We start from the raw sequence: 26092 nt of genomic DNA, 5'->3' as shown, positions 1-26092 counted from the left end.
TTTCTTTGTATTTTTCTACCAGCACAAAGGAAATCAGCTGCAGATCCCATGGCATTGGCACAGAGCTGGTTGAGTGTGCAGGCAGACATGAGTGTGTACCCATGTCCTGGGGGGAGCTTCACCCTCCTCATCACGTCTCAGAGCTGCAGGAAGAGCCCAGAATGGCCAGAGCAGAGAGCAGATTTCTTCTTCTCTGGGGAATTCGTTTATTCCTATTGAACATATCCCCACCCCACCAACACTGAAATCAAGAAGAAAACAGTCAATGTGTCCTGGAGTAACTCATACTCTGAGTCACTCTCTCCACTGACTGTAGGAGGATTTTAAGGAGACTTCAGATGTCAAGAATGACACATGCCGCATGCTTGAAGCAAACCACTGGGGTTTCAAGCCTGCTTTTGTGTGTGCTTCTCAGGGGACCCCTCACCTGCCAACAGACTTTCCCAGGATGGTCCTGTCTGCTTTCCCTGCAGCGGTCAGGATCATGGTACTCCTGGATGCAGCTACATCCCTGGGACAGCCTTTCCCCCCAGACATCCCTCAAATACTTCTTTAGCTTTCAGCCTTGCACGCTCAAGAGTGCCTCACCTCTGAGATTGCCTCCCTGGGATTTAAGCAGCCAATACCCTCTAGTAAGTAGGTACTAAAATAGGTTGAGAAATAAATTGCTCTCATTTAACATTCACTCCAAAAAATACAGCTGCATTTATTATGCAGCATATTGTTTTATATACTGTTTTGTTATAATAAGTCATGTTTAAAATGTCATGACATTTAAATCAACAGCAGTAAGAGGGAAATGCTGAAAAAGAGCAAGATGATCAAAAAGGATTTGAAAAATCCTGGTGAAATGTTATGGGCTGAACACTCTCATTACAGTAAAAATAAAGTCACAAGAAAGCTTAAAACTCATCTACGAGAAACCCACTGTAGAGAATCCCACTCTGCCCCTCCTGTGAGATGTTCTCCATGTTGGGTCTCTGCGTTACCATGGTTGTCCCTAGGTCCGGTGGCCGAGGAGTAGTGCCACCACCAGCTGGGCAGTTGGGGGTGGCTGTGGTCAAGGGACTCAGGCAGCTGCAGCAGAGCACCGCTTGCAGGTTTAGCCTTTCTCTGTGCTGCCCTTTGCCACTGAGCAACCACAATACTCTGGAAAACTCTACTGAATATGTCCTTGGAACTTATTAATGCCATTTGTCTCAGTGAGGAGCTTTATTTCAATGCCTGCTCTAAGTTATATGAATGAACTTTACATATAATGTAAAAGCTTACTTTAATGTGGCTTCATAGCCTTTGAGGAGACATGGAGACTATCTACCACTGATGATCTACAGGCATAATGGCAGATTTTCACAAGGAAGACTTTTAACGTTAAAAAGAAAACAGCTCAGATCAGAGAAGCTACTCCATTCCTGCAGATTCAGTGCTCATCTTTTATATCAGACCCAGACCCATATGCCAGCATCCCTCACCGCTGCCTCCATGCTCTCTCACCCCTCACCAAGGGAAAAAACAACAACAACTGCAACAACAAAACAGATGGCAATGCAACGAAACATTAAACCCAATCCTGATACCTGAGCCATACCATGAATATTTCACTGAGGCATGGGGCAGAAAAGACAACAAAATGACCTTTTCCAGCATCTTAAGGGATATCTAACCTTGTAATTGCTATAGACATACTGAAGACACACAAGAGGGAGACGGAGACTATTTAAAAGCAGCTGTGTATATTTTTAAAAATTAGTATCTCAATGTTCCCATTATAACCTGCCAATATGAATGACATTTACTCTTGCTCTGAGAAATGAAAGAAACTCTAAAAGACAGACTGCATTAAGAATCTATTGATATTCCACTGACCTAGTGGCATAAGAACCAGACAAGCTTTGTCAAGGGCAAATGCCCCAGAGTCTGCAAATTCATCTCTTAAACTAGCAGTAAAGGGAAAAAATATCTTCAATGTCTAGAATATTTATAAAACCCAGCGGAGGCTTGCACTTCTTGATGTTATAATGGCAGTAGATGGCTCTAGACCCAGACATGAGAGCAGAATTGGAAATTTCAGATGGTCAATAACCTCTTCCAGTTTTTCCAGTCAATTAATATTGCCATAAAACTTATTTAAGAAGTTCCCTTAAGGGACATCACATGGAAGTTTACCTAATTTTTTTTTTTTCTATTATACAACCTTCACAAAGGTTTTTTACCCATAGCAGAACATGGCTAACATATAATAATATATATAAATAAAGTAATAATATGGGTCTAAGATTCTGCTTGGAACGGATGGGCACAAGTGGCGTAAGCTGTGCAAGAGGTCCCTGCTGCACTGCCTTCGCAGCATTAATGGGAATACCCAGAGGGAAGAGAAGGAAAAGTGATGAACAGTTTGATATCGTTCAACCAGGCTCCTTCATCCTGCAGATGAACCTCTTAACTCATACACTAAATCAAATGAGAACAAAAAGTCACAGACAAGGGGCCCAATACAGGAGCCCTTATTTACTTGCTGAAACTCAGACTGGGATAACAGGGGCTTTTTCAAAGGGCAGGGGCACAAGCTTCCTGAAAGAGGAAGAATCTATTTACTCCTCTTCCAACCTGCAGTGTTTGCCTTATGTTCAAATTCTTTTTCTGGGATACAAGACCACAGTTTTACCCACATAATGCCCACACTGAAGAACAGGGATGGCATAATAGCCTGGGAACACAATATTCTGCAATTAATTTCAGTGAAGGGACTGTGAATTTGGGGAGAATTAATTTTAGCTGGATAGATTTTGCAGTTAATTAAGGCTGATAGCTTCTACTAGTAGGAAGGTGTTTTTGATGAAAATATATTGAAAATCTTATTAAACTGCCTAGGAAAAAAACAGTTGCCATCGCCCATGCTACAGCCTCCCAGACATCCCCATGTTTCTATATAGGAATCATGAATTGATAGCATTTGCATAACAATTATTATTTAATATGTAGACTTTAGTATCATTGCTTTTAGACAGAATTAATATTCAAACCTTTGAGCACAGACATTTTGGAAATATTCATCTGGAAAAGTCACAGAAACTTTTTTTGTTTGCAGTATTTTTGTAAGTTCTGTTCCAGTGATGATACTCCAGCAGCAGATCACCACCTTCTCTCATGGTATCTCAGAGAACATGGTTCAGAGCTCCAGAAAATCCTACACTGCATGGATGGGGTGATCACGTGAACATGGGGGGGGATGGAGGGTAGGAAGTCTATGAAGATGGGAAAATAAACCCAAACATTCCCAGTTTTGAGAGACAAAAAGTAATTTAGTTTGCTTTAAGTTCAATCAGTCTGTTCATGCATTAGGAAACAATGAGATCAACAGAAATGAAAGCAATTTTCAGCAGATATGAATAAAACACATGACTCGGGTGAGAAGAGGTTGTACATTACTCCAGAAGCTCAGTCAAATACTTGTGGATTAAATGCTGTGAGAATGGATCTAACATGGGCTTGCTTCATCTCAATTTGCCAGACTAGGAATTTGCAGGTTTCCCACTCATTCTTCAGGAGGGGGTTGATTGGGGAACAGGTTATACAGACACACACTTTGTGTAGGACTTGCAAAATAATTGTATTCATTCAGACACAATTTGAAGTCAGAGCAAGGTACCTTGCAACCAGAACTTCTTCCATAGAAGGTCTACTGCTAGATTTTTCTCTCCTTTCTTTAGGTCTGGTCTTTTTTTTTTTTTTTTTTTTAAACTAGCCTTCAAGCAAAATCCACAAAAAATATAATGTTCTCAAGTCTGCGTTTCTAGTGTTTAGCCTGTATTGAATTGTACAAAGGCGCACAAGCTCTCCTCATTCATTCTGACCCGTAAGCATTATTACATGACATTTAATTGCAGAAGACACTGTCTTCACAGCTTTATTTCTCATATGACATCTTGTGAATTGCTTTTAAGAAAAGCCATTTACACAACTTCTATATATATGTAAACTAGTACTCTAATGTCACATTCTTGTTTACACATACCCTTGTATTCGTGTCAACTAATCGTAATGCAAAAAGCAAGTGGCCCTTCATATATTCCAGTTAGGAAACAGTAGCATGGATTTTCATAAAACAAAAGTTTAACTGATACTATGTAAAATCTGTTTCACTGGAAAATTGGCATCTTGCCCGTCATCTTCCACAAAGTTCAGTATCTTTGTCAGTGCTCATCTACTTGACTTCTTAATTGTCTATGTTCACTGGCTGTATCAAATGGAGTTTTCTTTTTGCCTTTGCTCACTGTGTATTACATCTTTTAATCGGTATATATAATTACTTACCACAATCTGCCATGCCAGATTTTCTAAGCATTAGTCTAATTAACTTAAGCTTGATAATTATGTTTCAGATATCATAACAGTATGCACAGGACTTGCAGATTATGCTGTTGGCTTAGCTGTTTCTGGTAACATTTTTCTCCTATTCTTACTTTTCACTTTTTCCTTTTGCTTTTTCTCTTTCTATACAGGATGGGAGCGCCAGAAGAAAGAGACACTGCTGTTCTGTTTAAATGACTGGAAGTTTCTCTAAAAGCAAAAGCTGGCTGTTTCTAATAACAAGTCATTAAGTAAGTCAATACAAATGAGAAGAGATCCAAAATGCAAGGATTTCCTCTTTTTATAAGAATAAAAGATAAATACATCACTGAAGAAAGAAACTTGAGCTTCCGATAGTGGAAATAATAGAGGATTCAAGACCAAACCTAGAGCACTCACTGGCCGATTATGAAGGTACTCAGACTTTCCACAGGTCTTCAGCCTGAGCTATTCTAATTATATGCCTGTTGGCGACAGCATGTCGCCAGGGAGGCAATAAATAAGTCATAACATGCATGGGACCTGGCACACATACCTTTTCAGCACAGAGAGATCATCCTTCACAAAGTGATGCAGGCCATCTGGGCAAATGAAATATGCAAGCCTGAGACCCCAAGAAAGAGTAAATAGATGCAGAGGACACTTACATCACATTAATAAATAAAGGAAAGCAAAAGAAATCTGTAACAGTCTATAGATTTTTATTTGGTTTTCTGATGTAAAACAACATTTCTTTTCACTTCTGTCCATCTTACATTGGTATTCTGCTCTTACGATGAAGAATGTATCCTGTATTGTTTGGTTTGCCTTTCTCCTGGATGAGGGCAGGGATATTGTGTCCAACCACACCAAATGGCCTCTGCCTGGTGGGAGATGTGGCAGAGCCAGGAATACCAGATCTCCTTTCCCTGCTCCCAAGAACCATGGATCTGTCTTGCTGACTGGAGTCCAACAAGGTCCCAAAGGCACCCAGACCACAATTTGGGTATTTGGGCTGCAAGCCCAAAAGTTACATCCATGCCAAGAGCCCATTTGATTGAGTTTTGGGTACAGTGGTACATAAGTGTTGTCAAGTCCACTCAGCGAACCACACCAAATACTTTGCGTTTACTCTAGAGTTATTGATGAGGATTTAATCAGCTATGAAACTCTGAAAGACTGCTCAACTGCTCCTATTTTTAACACAGACTTTACGAATAAGGAGACAAGGACAGGAACAGGCAGTTCCTCTTGCTGAAGTTCCCCTCAGTCAAGTCCTTATTTCCAGGTGACTGAAGGGCTGTCACCCTTGACAGAAAAGATTACCAGCAGTCAAGGAAGTAATCAGGGTGGCCAGTACATAAATAAGCATAACATAAATCTGAATATTAGTAATTAGCATTTGATTCAATCAGACTAAAAGCGTTAGACCACTGTAGCAGCAATTCCTTATAGGAAACTATTTAGCATTGCAATTATCTTTAATGAATTAACCTCAAAGTATGGCTGAGGTGCAACATCCTAAGAATCCCTTTGCTCATCTACAGTCCACTTGCAACTAATTTCACTTCACAAGCCTACCTCAATTAACATTTTTCTGTATTTCACACATGAGTAACTGCAGTACTGAAATACGCACTCCTTTCCCAATTTTAATAGCTGAATACCTTTTTTTTTTATTCTACAAATGAAGGAAAATTATTTTCTGCTACTATCTCGAACCAATTAAAACTCTTTTTATATTGGCTTTGCATCTCTTCAATATATGTATGAACCAAAAAGGTCCTACATTTTTCACATAATAATTACTTGGAAATGATCTGCTACGAGGCACTCCAAAGACAAAGGCATTTACAATCAGCAAATTTTAAAACTTGTTTTACATTTTTTATCAATATGCTTTTAAAGAATGTTTTTTTTGGTTGAATGTTTTATATTAGGAAAGAAAACCTCTATGAGTGTAACTCTAACCTGTGTGAACTAAAAAAAAACAAACTTGGAAAATGTGCAAGTTTATCGATAGGCCTGGAAGGAAAGGAGAACACGCTGCCTTATTGGCCGCTACACAGTTACACAAATAGCTATTGTAAAATAAAGAACACTTTTGTATAATACACCTTATGCATCATGTAGCATGGGTAGAATGACAGATACCTAACTGCACAATCTCAATGAGTTATCAAATGCCTCCAAGACAGTTTGAGACTGGTCAATGGCTTCCCTATCTGCAAAGCAGGGCAATGGTTGGACCTCATGACTCTTTCCTTTTGCTTTCCTTGTTTTTTCTTTATCAGGGAGTGTAGCGATAGGACAAGGGGTAATGGTTTTAAACTGAAAGAGGGAAGACTTAGATTAGATATTAGGAAGAAATTCTTTACTGTGAGGGCGGTGGGACACTGGAACAGGTTGCCCAGAGAAGCTGTGGCTGCCCCATCCCTGGAGGTGTTCAAGGCCAGGCTGGATGGGGCTTTGAGCAACCTGCTCTAGTGGGGAGATGTCCCTGCCCATGGCAGGGGGTTTGGAACTAGATGATTTTTAAGGTCCCTTCCAACTTTAACTGTTCTATGATTTTCTGTGAATTGATAAAAAGACATAATGCAATTTAATATCATTCTTGCATTAATGGAGAAACATGGTGAGGAAGCTCTTGCTTTGCACCATGATTGTGGTAAAAGGAGCAACATTCTTGAACAGACTATAAATTTGACTATATTTTCAGTGTGTGTTTGCAGCATTATTTTAGCATTAAGAAAAATGAACACATGCGTAGATAACAGCATCCACGCATCAATATGGCATAGCTGTTTTTCTTCTTATAAGCATCCAATTTAATTTTATCATCAAATACCACACTGTACAAACTCCTATGTTCTATTCCTTACTGATTTTAACCTCAGTTTAAAGCTAAGCATTTTGTGCTGTACAAATCATCTAGAGCTTACTGCAGAGGAGAGCATTACCAGTAGAAAGACATGTGGGGATACAGTACATGAGTCCTTCTCATACCAGGACTGTTGGATTTTCTTCTCCATCTGAAGCACCCACATGATGCCACAGAGCTTCACTGTCATTTCTTCTCTGAGCTACTGAGTAATATTATAATGAAGTTACACAGACAGGGACACAAACATAATATAACTTGTCCATACAGCTACATAAATAGAGTTTATTTTGTGTATTAATTTTATAACAAATAGGGATATGCATGGCCTATTTGGTTACATAAGCAAATCCATGCCCTGAAAGATGATGTTCTTATTAAGCAAAGCTGCAAGCCCAAATCTTATCTAAAGTGCTGTTTACTTTGTTGGCAAAAACAGCCAGCAGACTACAGAGCATAAACCTTTCACTGTTGCCACTCAAACTGAGGGCACCCCATAGCAAATTCTGACAAATAGAAAAAATTAAATAAGACAGTAAGATGAGAACATATATTAATAATAAATAAGTGCTTAATTTAGCTAACATTATAAACTAACATTTCAGATAGAATGTTTTTTCATATCACACCATTTCTCTCTAGTATTCTATCAATTCTCAGAGAATACTGAATATTGTAACATTTCACCTTCACCTGAATTTTTACCAGCCCTTGGTTTTTATAGTGTACTACACTTTGGAAAAATCTAAACAGTAGTTAAAAATAAACTCTTTGCTACCATCTTATTTCCACTACTTCCATTTATAACCAATACCACACTGCATTTATGCATGAATCTCTTCTTATTTCAAAACCTGTTTCAGGTCTGATTCTACTAATTCTCTTTGTCAAATGTCACTGGACTCCTGGAATGGTTTTGGTCCACTCAGCCAGGTCAGGGAGAAATTCTTTACACCAAGTGGGCACTTTTATCCCTGGGCAAACATCCGGGGCCAAACCTTTGCGTGGTGCTTCACCTGGGCTAATGCACCCTTCAGACCTCTCTCTACACCTTCTCATGACTCAAGAGCAAGCCAGGGCAAACCTACTTCTGGCAAAGCACTGGTAGGACTTCATCAGCTGCCTTACAGCCAGACTGAGATGACAGGGTAGCAGTTCACTGCCTCCTATCACAGCTTACTGGCACTGCTATCTGAACTGATGCATTGGTTTTTTTTTGGTTTTAGTTCTAAAGTTTGCTTGAGATGACAGTGCCAAGAATCTGGAGACGTTTCAGGAGATAGCCTTGAGAACATTAGGAAAGCTATAAACACCATGTTAGGGATTATTTCTGTGACACAGATCAAGTTGAGAGTTTCAATCCTTCCAATGCATCTCTGGGGTTTTAGAGCATCAGTAAAAGTTTGGATAAATACTGTGCAATACATTATTGAGAAAAAAAATAAATTGTCCCAGTTCACAACTAAAAAGCCTCCTGAAAATTAACATTGTGAAGAATTTCATGTGCATTCATTATTAACAGGAGAGGGAAAGGCTAAGAATAACCTAAAGAAAGCAAAATAGTTTGTACCAGCTTGCTGCACTGAGCCTTTGCTTACGACATGAAGACAGATCTTGTGCCGATTTTGGCACCAGTAGGAAAAGGCTATTATCTCCAACTCATCTAATAAGAGTCTAGGAAGGAAGGACATTTTCTCTAGATAGCAATTTTGTCAGTAAATCAGAAGCTGATTCATGCTCCCATTCAGCAGGGCATTTAAGTTCTCTCCTAATACTGAGCATATGCTTAAGATCTGTTTGAACTCACTTAAGCTGATCACTTGCTTAAATGCTAAAATGAGATTGCATTGAATACCAGTAGGCACATATATAATAATAATAAAAAAAAACCTTCTGAGCCTAACAAGCATAGCTGGCTGTGTGTTACTCATTGTCCACATTGGAGGGTAAGGAATCCTGCTTTAATTAAAGTGATTGAGTGAAAACATCTGAATGCTCATGCATTATGGCAGTGAGCACAGTACAGAATGGGAAATTAAGTCATAGTGTGAGTCAGAAAACTGCACGCAGAGCGGGATAAAAACTAGAGAAAGATTATGACAAATTAGTTTAAGTTCTTCATGAAAATGTTATCTGCTACTTCAAAAATCAAACATTCTGACATATTTTAGGAAAACACGTCCTTCATTCTAAGCATCCCTTCTCTGGTATCTTCAGAAGCTTCTCCTGTTATCACTTTTCCACTGTGATGTTGCAATTATGGCTAATGAACACAATATTATTTCTAGAATTCTTGTGCCTCAAGATAGAAAATATGCATGATACTTAAGGGGTAAAAGGACATCCAGCAAAGGAGGACCACGTCTTGCAGTGTTTACTCATAAGCATCGTTTTTATTCACTAGCATGTCCCTTTACCCACTGTGATAATTGGGGTCTGCAGGTCTTCCATAATTGTGAACTCAGCACAGGAAAATGTGAGGTTTCACATAACAGTCTGGAAACCTGTAACAATTGCTGTTGACAAAAACAAAACAGAAAGGGAGGAGCCTGAATTCATCCAAACAAGACAGCTTTCCATGTAAACTCAGAATCATGATTAACACAGAATAAATTAGGAGTAGATCATAATTGGCACATTCACAATTACACTGAATTTGTGAAACAATAAGGTAAATAATACCTACTCTAATATTTCCACCTTACTTTGGAGCTTCAAAAAGAGGCAGTGTGAGAACAAAAGGGATCAAACGTGCCCCATTGAAAGTGGGGAGAGTGCCCCTTTTTGCTCCAGATACCCAGTTTCAGTCACAACTATACTGAGGCCAGCACACTTGTTAGGACTATAATCTGATACTACTGAAGGAAATGCATCACCATCCTGGCCATCCTTCCCTGCCTTCGTGCGTTTTTTCCATTCTCCATTACGTTCTTTTTCTCTCACTTTAAACTTAATCTGATGCCCAACCAGATGCTGTGCAACATCTAACACGACTGAAGAAGATACTTCATCCAACAAGACAACAGAGGACAACAGAGAAGGGTCTGGCATTTTCAATGTAGGAAGCATGAATTTAGAAGAACCAATTCACAATCAAGTCATGGTCTCCACAGCACTGTTTCTTCTAACACAACGTGTCAAAAGCATATTCAAATTTAAAAGCCATACCCCATTTAGCACTCATGTCAGAAGTGACATGTGGAGTTAATTAGATGCATTTGTCTGTGAGAAGAGGTGTATTGCTTCCATTTCTACCCGCCACTATAAAGCTGCCACACACAAACTGAGATGAAACATTTCTGCTATTTCTGCATGCCTATAAAGGAAGTATCCAATATCCATAGGTCTTTTCTTTAAGGATGCATTTTTAGTACAGATTGAATGAAATGAAAAATGATATATTTGCATATTTCCCCCAGCAACAACTTGTGCATTAGATCAGCCCTTGGCTGCCTCAGCAAAGAGTAAAATCATAACAGGGCTTGTCGCAGAGCTGCAAATAAAGCAAACAAACCCTGTCCTGCCAGGCAGCCGCTGCTGTTCACATTTGAGCCACTGGTAACAGGAGACCAGGGCACATCTTGCTGTTGGTTATTCGGCATTATCCAGGATAAGCCCTGGAGCCAGCATGGTAACTCTGGATTTGCAGAGCTCTAATGGGGCTTTGATCTAATGTCATAACAGGCACAGGCAGCGAGTCAGGCCCCATCAGCAGCAGAATTCAACCCAGCTGAGGTCTGCTAAAGTCAGTGGAAAAACACCCATTGGCTTCAGTGGAAGAGAGTTCAGCATCTCTGTGCCAGCAGGGAAAAAAGCTCAAAAGGTCATAGAGAGAAAACATAAAGGGGAAATTGTTCCAAGGCACAAGGAGCCGTTTCAAATTTTTGTTCAGGCTGGCCTATCAGTTTGATTTTCAGCTGAGCAATGCATCTTACCATGCAGCTTCCCCTAACTAATTAGGCAGGAGCAAGATCAGTTTTAAAGAAAATCGTGGGTTTGTCTGCAGACAACTCAATATTTCATTGCATCAGGCCCTGTTCTCTCATACTATTTTTTATTGATCAGAATACCTCAGGCTATTAAGTTTATTAATTAAATGATAATTTTTTTTCCTGGTGAGTATACAAGGAGATAAATGTCTTACAAATAAACTCAGAGCTTGCAGGCTGAGTCATGTGGTGATTTAGAAGTCATTTATCTTCTTCTCTCCCCCTCAGCGAAAAGTAATCATTGCCACAATGCTCTGCAAGTCTAATGTGGCTGTGAAACGTGCAACATAAAGAGATATTTTTCATTTCCAGTACAATTATACCAAGCTTTTATGTTATACTGATTTGTAATTGCAATGCTAACAAGGGGATATGGATATCTGCTAATCCATTTAAGCACAAACTGCCACCCTTCTGACGTAGGGAGTGGTCTGACCCCATCGGCTGAAGCCAACCTTTGTAGAGGCTGAATTTAAATTCAAACGTCTGTATTCTTCAGAGACATACAAGTTTGCATATGCCTGAATTTTCCAGCACTTCATTGCTGTTCTGAGCCAGGCCTAGGGTTGACAGGTGACGCTTTAAAGCTGAGAGACAGTAGCTCTTTGAAGAGCTTTCCCCCAGTGCTGTTTTTCCTGGGCTGAGCCACTGGAGAGCATGTCAATGGGGAATAAGTGCTTTTTACCCCACCACCCACCCCAATGAAAGCAGAGAAGCGGGTCAGGTGCCTGCGAAGCATGTAGGGAAAATATCACAGTTCGTTGACCAAAGCCCCAGTCAAACTGTGGGTGCCAACTGACACGACATAGAAGGGCTGAGTAACAGCAGAAATGCAAAAAAAAAAAAAAAAAAAAAAAAAAGAAAAAAGAGCATCCAGGAGGACCAAAATGAAGGGTGTAGGTCCACCCTGGAAGGGACAGAAGGGTTGCCAGGAGCACATGAAGACCTGGGCCTGTTCAGATACAGCAATGGATGTAGTTCAAGAACATGGACAGCTCAATCTAAACAAAGCCTCTAGACTACAAAGAGGCTGCATGATGCTCCCACCTACATGTAGTTTTACTACATGGTGGCAGAGCTATTGCTTTAAGTGTTTGTAACACTGAATGCACAGTGAAGCTGAACCCATTCCAGAATCCCTTATTTTCTTCTTGCTTCATCAACAGTACTTTGATTTAAGTAGACCATCATCACGACAAGCACATAGTGTGCACGGTAAGAGCTGAAAACCCAGGCAATCGGAAGAAGAACGTTGAAAGAGGGAAAAATAGTATGAATTGAGAGCAGCCTGAATAATTAATTTGGAACTGGACTTGTGTTCTGCAACAAGACAAACCAGCAGCAGTTGACATCATCTATATGTAACTCCTCATTAATTCCAGCAGCCCACAGGGTTTTCAGACCACATGTGGGTAGAAGAGCTAGAGGGGTGACATGGGTTCCTCCTGTGCTGAAGCCCTCAAAGGTGTGCTTTGCTATTGTCAGTGAAAGTAGGTGAGAGTGCAAATAACAGACATCAATCTGTGCTCTTTGACCTGAAAATTGTAGCTTTTTGTTTCTTCAAGAAGAATATGTTACAATATTCTTAGAAAGCAAGCTGCATTGCACAGCACAGAAAGGGACACAGGAAGCATATGGGAAAAGAAGGGTGACCTCTTATGTGAAGACCAGACTCCAGTCTGGATTTCTTTTCGCAGGCCTTTTCCTCTGATACTGTTTTGCCCAAGTCAAGACAGACCAAAAAGCCTTCAAGATTTGCCCATACATTTCTCATCCTTAGGTCACCTGCACAAAGTACCAAATATTAGTTTCTTTTCTTTAGCATTTACTAATCTATTAAAAATCACAGTATTTCCCAATGATGGTACCCATAGTTTCAGGTAGGCTGAAAAAGTTTGGTCTAAGACAGTTTTGAATAAGACTTTGTAAATCAGCCTAACATAAGAGTCACATCCTCCTATGTTTGCAGTGTTGCTCTACTTGTTTGGAACTAGAAGAAAGGCCTAGCAGAAAGAACCATAAAGAGGCAATGACAGCAAAGGCAGTATTCACAGGAACATATTTTAAAATAAATGATGGCAAAAGAATACAGGTTAAGGCCTCTAATTTTTCATCCCCCTGTCTGCAAGCAAGCAGCTGCCACAGTACCAGCCTACTAGTGGCTAAGGGACATCTGCAATTCCTTGGGGGGACTGGTGATGTTGTTCGAATAACATGTTTGACAGTAAGCTCAAGAGACCTTACTGACATCTTCCAGCTATAAAGTAGGGCATGGTGTGTGTAGTGTACACGTGCATGCTAACAAGTCCGTTAGCCTTAAGCACAGATACCACATTCTCCACAAACCCACAACCACCACACCTCTGCCTACAACATGCAGGTCAGGCAGCTCCGTGCACTCTAAACCAGGCTGCTTCCATCAGAGCACCTCGGGGTATTTCTGCAATATCCCACCCTGCTCCCCAAAGCTGTTTACTTACTGTTCCAAGTCAACATCTGATACAGATTAAAAGAACCATAAAGTGTTTAAAGAAATCAAGACCATGAATGTCCTGTGACAGCTACGCTAAGAAACAGCGATGCTGCACTGAGTGCTAGTTTGTCAACCTTTGCTACTTACGCAATTCACAGCCAATTTAATTAAAAATATAACAGATCTGAAGGCTGCTAAAATGCTTGCAATGACTATCAGTCATTTGATAATGGTATGAAAGAGCCATTAGAAGTGAACTGTAAGCAAACTTTTTCAAGATTGAATAACAGGGGCATTACAGTTCCAGCCATTAATGTCACAGTTTTTAAAAAAAATTAGCTGTCCATCTAGATCTAAAAACCAAGCGTTTTTATCTCACACACATTTACAATCAAAATATGTTTATAAAAGGTACAGTAAATTTCATGGCTATGAGCTGCACATTTTGCATTCTGAATACTAAAACAGCCTCTGCTGACTCACTTCGTCATTTAGTTGATTTAATACAAAACTTTTTTCCTCCCTTTTTCCGCTTGTTGCTAAGAATACTCTGTATTTATTAGTAATCAAATACAATAGCAAATGTAATATTGTTGCACAGATGAACTCTTTTTATTATCAACACCCTCATGTTTAAAATATTTCCTTTAAATAGTTGCCTTTTGTTAGTCTAGTTCAGTTTATGAAGGAAGTTCTCACAGCAACACCTTGGACAAAGAATGCCAAATTAAATGACTGAAAAAACCCAGAATTAACAGATACTGGTTTCACCGTTAAAATAGAGTCATGTTTAGCCATAGCCATAAGCCTTTGGGATTGCCATTGTGGGATAGTACTGGGAGAGAGTCCTACTGCTGGTCCCGAGCAGAAACCACGCTCAACTGCGTTTCCCTGATTGCCTCAACTTTGGGTCACAGATTGGTCCCAGAAAGTCTGCACAGCCATCCATGTATCCCTGCTCGCAGAAGGTACCCACTAGATCAGAATCAGGCATTCATAAGTTGTGCAATCCTGCAGGTATGGGAAGACCTCTGAGCTTCCAGAGGTTTGAAAAGGTGGAGACTTTCAGTCCCAGGAATGCACAGCTGGGAGGTCAGAACACTATTAGCAGTGTCATTTGACTGATCAGAATTCTACAAATCCAATTTTGAATTTAATTCTGACTTGAACAAACAAAGCCACAGGTATTTGTTTTATTAGATACCTTTCTCAAATCTGTCTTCTAACTTGAGGACTTTGGATTTGAGAGAGAGGTAGGGGTTGGTCTCTTCTCCCAAGTCACAGGCAACAGGACAAGAGAAAATGGCCTCAAGTTGTGCCAGGGGAGGTTCAGATTGGACATTAGGAAAAATTTCTTACACTGAAAGGGTTATTAAGCATTGGAACAGGCTGCCTAGGGAAGTGGTTGAGGCACCATCCCTGGAGGGATTTATAAGACGGGCTGACGTAGCGCTTAGTGACATGATTTAGTAATGGTTTTTTTTATCAGAGTTAGGTTGATGGTTGGACTAGATGATCTTAAAGGTCCCTTCCAACCCAATTCTATGATTACCCGCAAAGAGGCAAGCAACTCAGGTTCAGAGCAGCTCAGGTGGTACGCCCACAGCAAACTGCCATCACACAAGTACACAACTGCAGATGTAAAAAGAAGCTTGCACTCCTGTGAGCCAGGACAGCCAGATGCAAAGCTCTCCTGGTAAAAGCTCAAATTTTAAAAATTGTCAAAAACATGAACCAAAGGAACACAAAAGAAAGCAGTGACTTCCTTTGATCACATAGCTCCAAGAGCAGAGATTTTTAACACTACTGTATTACACACAAAGTATATATATACACACACAGACACATGCACAAATACATATTTATATGAGAAACAAGAGTTGATAAACTTTGTGCTGCAGATTAACCCCTACTCATATAGGTCATAAGCTCTGTTTTGAAATTCATTTTATACATCACAGGAATTTTTGTTTAAAATTAGCCCAAATTACCTCCTTTATTGAAGTGTTGCAAAGTTAGAATATTTATACATATAGCAGCAGATGCTGCTGTATCTCTGTACAATATAATACAACTTTATATCATATACTGCCTTTCATACCAAATGTATTCCCAAACACTGAACAGAATTAAATACAACGAAGCAGTGGATGCAGGCAGTACGCAGTATAAATTACAGAAACCAGTGGTGTAAAGACACTGTATGATGAATAAATTAAGGCACTGAGCCATAAGGCCAATAAAAGAGTGAGAAAAAAAATTAAGAGGCATATGCAGATGAGAAAATCTACTTTAAAAAAAAGACAAAAGTTGAAGAGATGGAGAGTTGATGAGGCAGAAAGATACACAGAGCCTGCTCCAGATGGTAGAAACAACAGCAAAGGCTCCTCTACCAGAGTGGCAAGACTATGTACAAAGCAGCACGGGGTGGTTGCAGAGTCTGCAAAAAGAAAACAAGTAAAAAAAGGGGCTGCGTGCATTTCTGAGATGAGCCACTGGTTTTGGAAATAAGGAGGGACCCTGAAAAGACTGAAGAACTTTTTCCAAGTATGCTTATATAGCTTAAAGTACATACAAAAGCACCTGAGGCTATGGCTGTGAAAGGGTCCTTTAGCTCTGGTGCTTGAGGAGCCTCTATTGCTTTGGCAGGGTCATTTGCAGACACAAGGGTCAGAAGAGAATATATTACCATGTAGTCTGATAACCACTGATTTAACAACTGGGACAAACAGACATCTACATGAACCCATGCAAGGAGTACACATCCGCACAAGGAATTACTTATCTGCATCACAAACATCAAACGCGTTTGTCCAAATGCATGATTGACCTGACATCCCCATAGTACATACTAGAAATAAGCTACTACATATATATTAGATTACCCTTAAGGGCTCCACATATTTTATGTATAGTGTAGAAGTTGATACCTAAAAATACCCTGCTACCTGAGTAGTTTTTAGCACAGACTGAATTGATGGCACTGGTATCACCATATTATTTACTATTTTGAGAAGTCAAACATGACTGTACTATGCTACACTGTTTTTAAAAATATTAATAAACAAACATTAAACAATCTTAAATTTAGCTCCTGGGCCTGAAGCTATGATACGCGAGTGGCAAACTGACATAGATGTGTCGGCCAGAATTTACTCAGCTCTGAACTAAGAGGCAAAAGTGACAATAGTGCTACTTGAAATCACCAAGCATACATATTTGTGGTTCCATTTCACTCTGAAGTTGTCAGTGCGAAAACAGTGCTGAAAATAAACATCCCTCTGTTGACCTCCACTAACAAGCCTGCATAACCTTTAGGCTTTCAGACTAGCAAGGTCTAGTGCTCACACATAGCTTCCACAGTGACATTTTGAAGTCGAGAAATGACAGTAGCAAGTCATTTAAATCTTGTTCATCTCCTTTCCATATTCCGCTTTATTTCCTTCCCCATCATTTGTAAGTCTCTGCCAGCCCGCTGCCAAGATGATCCTGGTATATCAAAACAGGATTTAGCTACAATGCTTGTACATGTGGTCTTGCACACCTCAAAAGACCCAAAAATATAAATGCTGTGCTTCACATTCATCAGACAGATCCAATAAAGCTGTAAATTAAAAGAAATTGAAGGGACTATGCGCCTAGGAATAAACCTAAATTAAGTAGCAAGCGTTTATAAGATCAAGACTTAAACCTCTAGCTCCTACAACATGGAAACAGTCACTCTGGCACATCTGTGCATTCAGTGACCAGAAATGAGCTCGATTCTTATGCAGAAACCCAGTAAATAACCTACAGGCAATTTAAAAGCCCTTAAGAGGGCACACAGAAAAAGCCCAAGTCACTTACTGAACTAGTGGTGGGGCTCTGTATGGTGGCTAAACATCCATCTCTCTGGCATCAGCTATGGAAGGCAGTAAATGTAAGCTCTCCAGTACACCCAAACAAAACAGCATGCAAAGAATTGGTAGGAATATAGATTCACTTTCCTGGTTACCCCCTTCTAGCTTTTGAACTGAGACCTTTCATTTTAACAACCGATGCTTTAGACATCTTAGCATTATCACCTATGGGTAGCCAACTCAGACAAGCAAGTAAATAACTCAAACATTTTAGGTCAGATACTTTTTTTTATGCTCAGTTTTGAGGATGATGGGTCATTACAAAGACCTTGCATTACACAAATGCTGTATGATGTGCTACTGGGTCATATTCATATCAACATGACAGTCCAGAATATGAAATGCAATATGAATGGATGCACTAAAAAACAACAAATCAAACATAAATAACTGGTCTTTGGGTTGAAGACAGGACAGTGCTGGTTTATATGAAATAGCCCTTGGGAAAAAAATCCCATTATTCATCTATAATCCAACTTGGCATTTAAACAAACTTCAGTTAACTATTAACACTCATTAGTTTGTTTTGCTTTTACTTTTCAAATAAAATACTCATTAGTGGACCACTGGATTGACTATTTAATGGCACAGTGCTTTAAAAAGCATGCGAGTGTCACACGTGTACAATGCCTGTTCAATACAAATACAGAACCACCCCACAACCAGAAGAATTTTATGTTTTCATAATGAATTTAGGATACTGTCAGTCACAATCCTCTGCTTGGAACATCGTGCTGAGATGCCAGCTGAGATCCCCAGACTGAGCAGGAACTTGGGTTGTCAGAGCAGTCCAGATCTGAACCCTTTGAAAATGATTAGGTCTTCCTCTGAGTCATGGGCAAGAATGCAATGCAGTTCCTTATGAAACTTAATCTATGTCCAAAACTACAGAAAAAACATAATATTTATCAAATCTAGAAGCAAGATAAAAACAATCACGGCTAGGTGCATGCATAATTCAGAAAAAAGAAATCAACCACAAATAATCCACTGTAGGTAATTTAGCTGCATTTATTCAATCTGATTGAGCAGAAAAGGCATTATTAAAAGAATTAGCACATCCCATCCTGAGATCTATTGGTATGGAACCAACTGGTGGGTGAGATCATGTAAGAATTGATTTTTCTGCCTTACTTAAAAAATAAGGTTATGTAGAGACTGAAAATCATTATCTGAGGTGTCCAGAAAGTCTTAAGCAAAACTAAATCATACCTACAATTCACTTAGTGCACATATACATCTGATCAAGGGGTGGTAAAAGTTGTTGTAAGAGAGAAATTACTGATTATTTCTTTTTATTTTAATTTTTTAAGGTAAATCACATATTTTGAAGACACCAGGTCTAACATTAATTCATTTACTCACTAGGTCAATAAAAATTGCTGTAGCCAAGAGCTCTATTAAAAGTCCATAATGTTACCTTAATGGAGGAAAACTAATAGAGTTCTTTTGGAAGTTCTCCATAAAATTAATATTGTAGAATTTCAGTGGATGTCTTAAATAGTTTAAATAGACATTTTTATTAACAGACCTAATAATAGAATTAAAACAAATTAAAATAATTACTTTCACTAAGAGGAAGTATTTACATTCCAAATATCTTAATGGAGTTTATTCTTAAAACAATTTAGAAACAATGCTCATTATTCAACATTGTGAAGTGGGAATTGGCTATCTGGCATCCACACACAGAAGATCTGCCAATTTACAGCTACTGTAGCACTTCCTCGGAGCCTCTCTGTCTAAACCACTTTGCATGGCAGCCATCCAGAACCTCGACCTGCAATACAATCCACCTCCTTGTCAAGAGCCCTCCTTGCTGGCAAGCATTAAACTCACCCAGCAACCAAGTAACAAAAAATAAAAAAATAAAAATCTGGGTAATCCACAAGGCAGATAACTGGAAAAAAAAAAAAAAAAAAAGCAAGTATCAGATATCTGCTCATACCATGTTTCCCTGGGTATTTCGCCACTTACAATTATGCCCTTTGTTTATTCCATGTTATGCTGTATTCCTTATTTCTGTGGCTAACCGCTTACTGATGGTCTATGCACATTTGCAGCTGAATGAAACCTTTATATTTCAATTGGAGTGATTACTTGCTTGTAGGGTTAAAACATCCATCAGGCAATGCAGATGAGCTCAGTGTGAGCCTTAGAGGATTGTCACGGTTTAAGACACAGACAGCATTCAAGGTGCTGGAAGTGGCACATCTTGCAAAACCAAGCACAGCACCAGAGACAAGCTTTTGGGAAACTTTGAGCTCACAGGACAGTAAGGGATGATGCACAGAGTGCTGTGCACCTTACACAGCTAGAGGAAACCCAGGGTCACAGGCAGACTTGATGGGGTGACAATCCTTAAACTTCTGCTGGTGGGCAAAAAGCAGATTATGATATAGTTACTTTGACCAAAAGCAGCCGTGGAGCCTACGGCTGGAACTAAACCCCACAGAACCACAGACAAAATTTGCTTGGAGCTCACATGGGCATTTCTCAGGGAGTTTATGGAAAAAAGGGAAGCCCTGACCTGACAGAAGGGTACTGAAGCAAGTGTGCCTTCTTATTGAACTCCATAGGCTTCTGATTTGTATATGAACAAGCTGATGAATTTCTGATGAAACCACTGTATGTTTAATAACCAATTACTGTACACAGGCAATTGAAAATAATGCTTTTGGAGTTTTATTGCCCTATGAACTTTATCACTGGTCTTAGGATAGGAGAGTGTCAGAATTGATTATAAAAGGCGTTACCAGCACTGGTTTTGTACACAAGGGTAACGCATGCACATGCCTTCCACAGCGATCAAAAATTCACATCACACCCACACCTTTCTTACCCCCGTCACACAGGGGGCGAGGGGAAGGTTGCTTGAGAGTGCGCTGTCTGTGCAAGCACAACCTGCCACAAGACCCAGCGCAGCTCCCAGACTGGGCACCTTCATTAAAAGTTTGCATGAAGAAGATGGCTCCTTTGTGCGAGTCATGCCCTCCAAATACTGCCTTGCTGCCACGAAGACAGCAGCTTATGCAAAAGTTATTTGTCATTGTGCAATCAGTAGTGATAACCAGATTTTGCTTCTTGTTATCGAAGTTAGGCTGGAATAGATATTGGCAGAGGTATATTATCATGTAATAATTGCTGCCAACATTGGAAGGTTTCCTACCCCCTCCTCTGAAATGGCTTGCTAGGGAGTTAAAGCCCTTCCACAGAAGCTGGCAGCGTTGTGGCCTTCAGAGAACAGACCAGAGACTGGAAACTATTTCAGCCATTACCTTACCAGACACATTAAAGGACTGGATCCAAAGGCCATAAGAGCTCCAGGAAACTTTTCGTAGTCTATAATGAGGTTTGTATCAGGCTCCAGGTCCCAAACAGCCATCCCTAGTTTCGGTATTCATGTTTGCTAAAATTACAAAATGTCCTTTCATTCCAGAGAATCTTATCAGAAAATTGATCTCTTTATATATATAGTCTTCAGCCAAGGTAAAGTCCTTTCAGGAGTTTTATGGTTTCCTATCATTCTTTTCAAAACCCTCTGGAAACTGGAAAATATGCTGATACTGTTTCTATGTTAAAAAGAATGGTTAAATAAAAGAAAAATATAGTTCTCAAGTGTTTGCAAATATCCAGCCTTTTCTAGTTTCTTTGGCAAAAAATGGGAAAGGTTAATAGCAAACAGGTAAAAAAATAATTCAGAATGACACAATTATTTACAGAAGTACCTATCTGAACATTATCTCACTCAGTTTCTTATTTATAAGACCTACAGCTGTGCTCTCTCTATGTATTTAAATTAAATTATCTAATGCAAATGTTAGTATATAACAGCTCAGCAAGACACTGTATTGTAACAACACACCTTATTCCACGTAAAAGCAGATTGCTAGTTCTGGGATTGTAAATGTGTCAGACAATAATTTTATTGCTTCGCAGGTAGCAGAACACCCAACGTTCATGTTCCCAAATGGTGATTGAGTGATAGCTTTTAATATTGTCTAATGATCACAAACGTGTGGGGTCTTGTGTTAGCATCTGGTTTATGGGTAAAGTCGCACACAGAAACTATTCACAAAACAAATAATCCCCTGCCCTCCAAAAGCTAGAATTAATAGAACAAGGAAACGTTATGTTCTTTTTATTACCGAAGAAAAAAGCAGGGCATGCCACAAGTATTTCTAGGTATGTTTTATGTAGTGTTAGTAACTGAACAGATCACATTGTTCAAAAAAGTTCTTAGAAGTCACAAGGTTCAAAGAGGGGAAAACAGTTTGTCAGGAACTTTGGAGGAAGCAAACAGCCACAAAACTAAGTCCTGAATTCCGAGCATGACAGACAAGGAGAGCTTTGCCTAAGGACAGCCTTAGCCAGTAATACGAAGTGTCCAGGTAAACTCAAGAACTCCTGAAGGTAAAAATAAAACCACTGTGTTGGTTATTCCATCCTTATGGCTCATTTTTCGGCAATGAGCATCACATAAAAAAAATAAAGCCTCAAGAACTATTAGAAATCTCCTTACTTGGTCACAGCTACATTTTAATTACAGAGAGCACTCTGTGAGCCTCTCCCAGTCCTCAAAGCATATCTTTCAGACAAGTTTCCGAAGAGAAACAAAGTGTGGTTAAGGCTATGAATAATATAGAGAACAACCTTCAGCATCATTGAAACTGTCACAAATCTACCTTTTTACCTGAAACCGTAGGGCACAACTGCTCCCCCGCCTCAGCAGCAAATAGCCCTTACCGTGTAGTGCTTTCCACAGAAAGCAGATTTCTCAAAATCTCAAAATGCCATAGCTGAGATTTGGATGAGACTTAGCATCTCTGTCCTCTAGACCCCAACATATGCATATATTCCCTTTCACACTCTCACCCCTGCAATTAATTGAAGTGACATATATTTTAACAAACTGGTTAATTGAACAGAGCTAAGTTGTAAAATTTAAAAAACTTGCCACATTTATATACATAGTAATGAGATCAATTACTTTCAGCTCATGTAGACGTATTGAGAACTAATGAGGTACTTAAAACGTGCATGGAGAAAGTCTGCTTTCTATTTCCATGCTGTAACTTAGAGCTTGTTAGGGATTTAGCTCTTTATCAGTTTGAGCTATGGCACTTACATTGATAGAAGGCCTGTTAGCTGTGGCTCCCGACTGCATTAAAAAGTCTTTTAATGCAGTTTTGTAGTGGCATACATCTCATTATAGTGCAAAAATGGGCAAACATTGAAGACCACATTGTTGGAAAATACTTTGTCTGAGAACACAGCAAGCAGAAAGCTTGTCCTTTGAAGGATAACATCCACCTCACTCATAATTTAGATAAGTAATCTGAAGACCCTTATAATAAGAAAACCTTTATCATTTTTTTAAAGCTATTAAAAAAGACCTGCAAAGGTAAAGTGCCAAATTCTAGAACTGTTATCTTTATGGGTCACTTTTAACAACAAAACGCTCTTTCTCCCAATACAAAACACAGTGGTAATTTATTTCTTCAAAGACATTGCACTGAGAGAACATCTACAACACGCTACACTTCATACACTGAGCTCTAGGTTATTACCTGGGAAGCCAATTTTCAGGCAGCGATTTCAACATCTGAGCACAGCCTTGGATACAGCTCCAGGCACATCCAAAATTTCTCATTAAGTTAGACATGCAATGAAAATGTTGAAAGTTGTTTAAGGGTGAGGAAAAAAGGGATACAGATATTGTAAAGGGACAAGAAAGAACAAAAAGAAGTGGAGAAACCTTTGGCTCCGGCGTGGAGAGTTATAGGTGAAGTCAGCCCAAGACAATCTTACCATACAGTAGGTCCCCATGTCTGCTTTCTGCACAAGCATACTGGCCAAGCCACAGTAAATCTTTAAATCTTGCTATCTAGCAGATAAAACCAGCTTCTTTTTAACTATAGTTCTAACCATGTTTTCTGCCTGTTGAACTCTCTAGACATTTTATTTCCCTGGCCCAGATATTAAGTGGTACCCTTACATATGTGATAGCCTCAGGGCTGAGGGCTGTCTTCTGGGTCAGTACAACACCTTTCCCTGAGGGACAGAAACTCCTTATCCATGGATAAAATGCCACTGCATAGATATCTCAGCTTGGCTCCCTGGTGCCATTCAGGTTATGAGGGAAACCTCCACAGCACAACCAGGAGCTTCGGTTTTCCAAGATGCACAAAATATCCTTTTCCAGCTCTATGAGCCTAAAGCCTCCCCTTTCCTCCTTCAGTTAAAATTGCTCAACAACTTAATTTTACTCATGCATTTTCTGTCCTCTTTTGAAGCGTTCGTTTACCACAAGAAAACATCTACCAGGACAGCACCCCTTCAAATACCAAATCAACCCTGGATGTAAGGCTCAAGGCAGGAGCCACAGGAAATACCTCCACTTGGAGCAGAGACTTTCAGATCTGACCTTCAGCTCCTAAGAGAAGGGAAGGGAAGGAGGAAAACCACTTACCCAGCCACGGCAGAGCAAAACAACTCTCAGGCAGCCAGGAGAGCACCAACAAAATCTAAGGTTCCTAAAGGAGGATTTAAATAGCTGGTGCAGGACCCAGCTGTCATCCTACTAGGTTCACCTGCCTCCTGAGAAATGTTATTACCCAGCCTGGGTAATGAAAACATGATCCAATGTTGGGGTCTGTTGTTAGAAGGCAGCAAAGCAGCTTATAACCCGATTCATTCCAGCTGTGGATGCATCCCCACCTGTGTCTGGATCACCCTTGGGTCTCATCAGTCACCTAGAAAAGGAACAGACTTTGCCCCTAACTGTCAGGCTAAATCAGCTCTGTGGGATTTTGCGGGCTTAGAGCTGGGCATCAGGGCTCCCAGTTTACAGTGAGAACTGGGAGCAGGAATATGGGCCCACCAGCTCTTCCTCCCTGCAGGAGATGACAACCTGCAGAATGGGGGAGAAGACGACAGCTACAGGCTATGGCTGGCTTTGGTTTTCCTTACATTCGGTATGCATATCCTCATATGCAGTATGCTCAGCCTGAATATACTGCTTTCTGTAGCACTGGTCATACATTTGCTTGTCATTACAGTGCCTATAAGTAAATACAGAGAAATAAATAAGAATACTTAGCACTTTAAACCCATTAAAGCATTGGCAAAGTTTCACATGAGATGGTCTTTAAAGCTTGATGTATGGCAATAAAATTAGTTCAGAAAGAGACAGCTGCATAAAAACAATGTATGCCTTCACATAAAACTGTGAAAAATATTTTGACTGGCACAGATTTTAAGGTAGGCTTATTTATTGGAGCTATGCTTCAGTAATTTACAAAATACAGAATCTGATAAACAGGAGCGTCAGATGCTCACGGAGGGGAAGACCAATGTGCACTGATTTCAGCTGATGAGTTTGAAATCACATTAGGATCATATCAAAGATTTATACCCAATGTTGAGGAATGATCACACTTTACAGAAACTGACAGCTAACAAAGTAAAATTAAAAATAAGTGGAGTAGGGGGATGAAAAGAATATCTGAAAATATAATATGAAATGAATATCTAATAATTAAAGATTAATTCTTTTTAAAAAATCTAGGAGCATCAAGTTTGAATTAAAACTAATATATATTTTTTAAATTGTGCTTCTGGACTACGTGTGTCAGAAAAAAACATCCAATCTGTGTCTTTGATCCAGTTAGCAGTAATAGAAAACACTTTCCCAGAGAGTGATGCAAAAGAAAAACAGATTCATGAGAGCCTCCACTCCTTATTTATAGCTTTATGCAATTTTTATCTCATATCCTTCTTCCTGTCCTTTAATTGAAAAGCGAAATTTATACCTAAGAGCAACAGTGCAATGAGAGATGTTGCCTGTAGATTGGATTTGAGTCTCTAAAGTGAACTGAGTCACATGAATGATGCAGTGTTCTAGTTTTGGTGTGCTCTTTGCTATCTGGTTAATGATATCGTGAGACAAAGGCACAGGACCTACAGCAGTAGGCTTTAGGTAGCTCTTTCTTACCCTGTTTTAAAGTGGTGACTGTAGTGGACTCAATTCACACTGGCCAAAGAAAAATAGGACAACTTTGGAAATTGTAAAATGAGACAAACTTCATATTTTAAAACAAATATTAAAAGCACATGTCTTTTGACAAGACCTTGGCCCTAAGAAAATAGATTGCTTTACCTTTTAGTATCAGATAAAAAGTTTCAAATAGTCAATGACGGTTTGTACTGGTTCTCCATTTATGCCTGGACTACCACTGATTCTGTCTCGCATGTGGAAGGTCCTATTCATGCGTTCTCTTAGTTGTTCATATAATGAATTCTTATTACAAATCGAAGCCTGTGCAGTAACTTTAAAGTCCATTTATGTTCTGATATGTACATACAAATTAATTTGGATTATATTCCTCTAATTGCACAAATTAATTGTTCTCTGATGAATTTTACAGCACCTCATTTCTAAGGGTTTCTCTTGAAAGTATACTGAAAAGGTCAACACCACCATCAAACACTACCTTGTTCAACATGCTTAGAAGATTAT

The 26092-nt window shown here is 39.5% G+C and overlaps 1 protein-coding gene across 1 annotated transcript in view; it reads right to left on the bottom strand.

The window, feature by feature from the left end:
• Window positions 1-26092, bottom strand: part of FHIT (fragile histidine triad diadenosine triphosphatase) — a 416321-nt gene that overhangs the window by 8114 nt on the left and 382115 nt on the right. The window lies entirely within an intron of this gene.

This window comes from Numenius arquata, chromosome 8 (genome assembly GCF_964106895.1).
Source record: "Numenius arquata chromosome 8, bNumArq3.hap1.1, whole genome shotgun sequence".
Lineage (NCBI taxonomy): Eukaryota > Metazoa > Chordata > Aves > Charadriiformes > Scolopacidae > Numenius > Numenius arquata.
The sequence above is the reverse complement of the archived record's forward strand: the minus strand, read 5'-3'. Positions and strand labels throughout refer to the sequence as shown.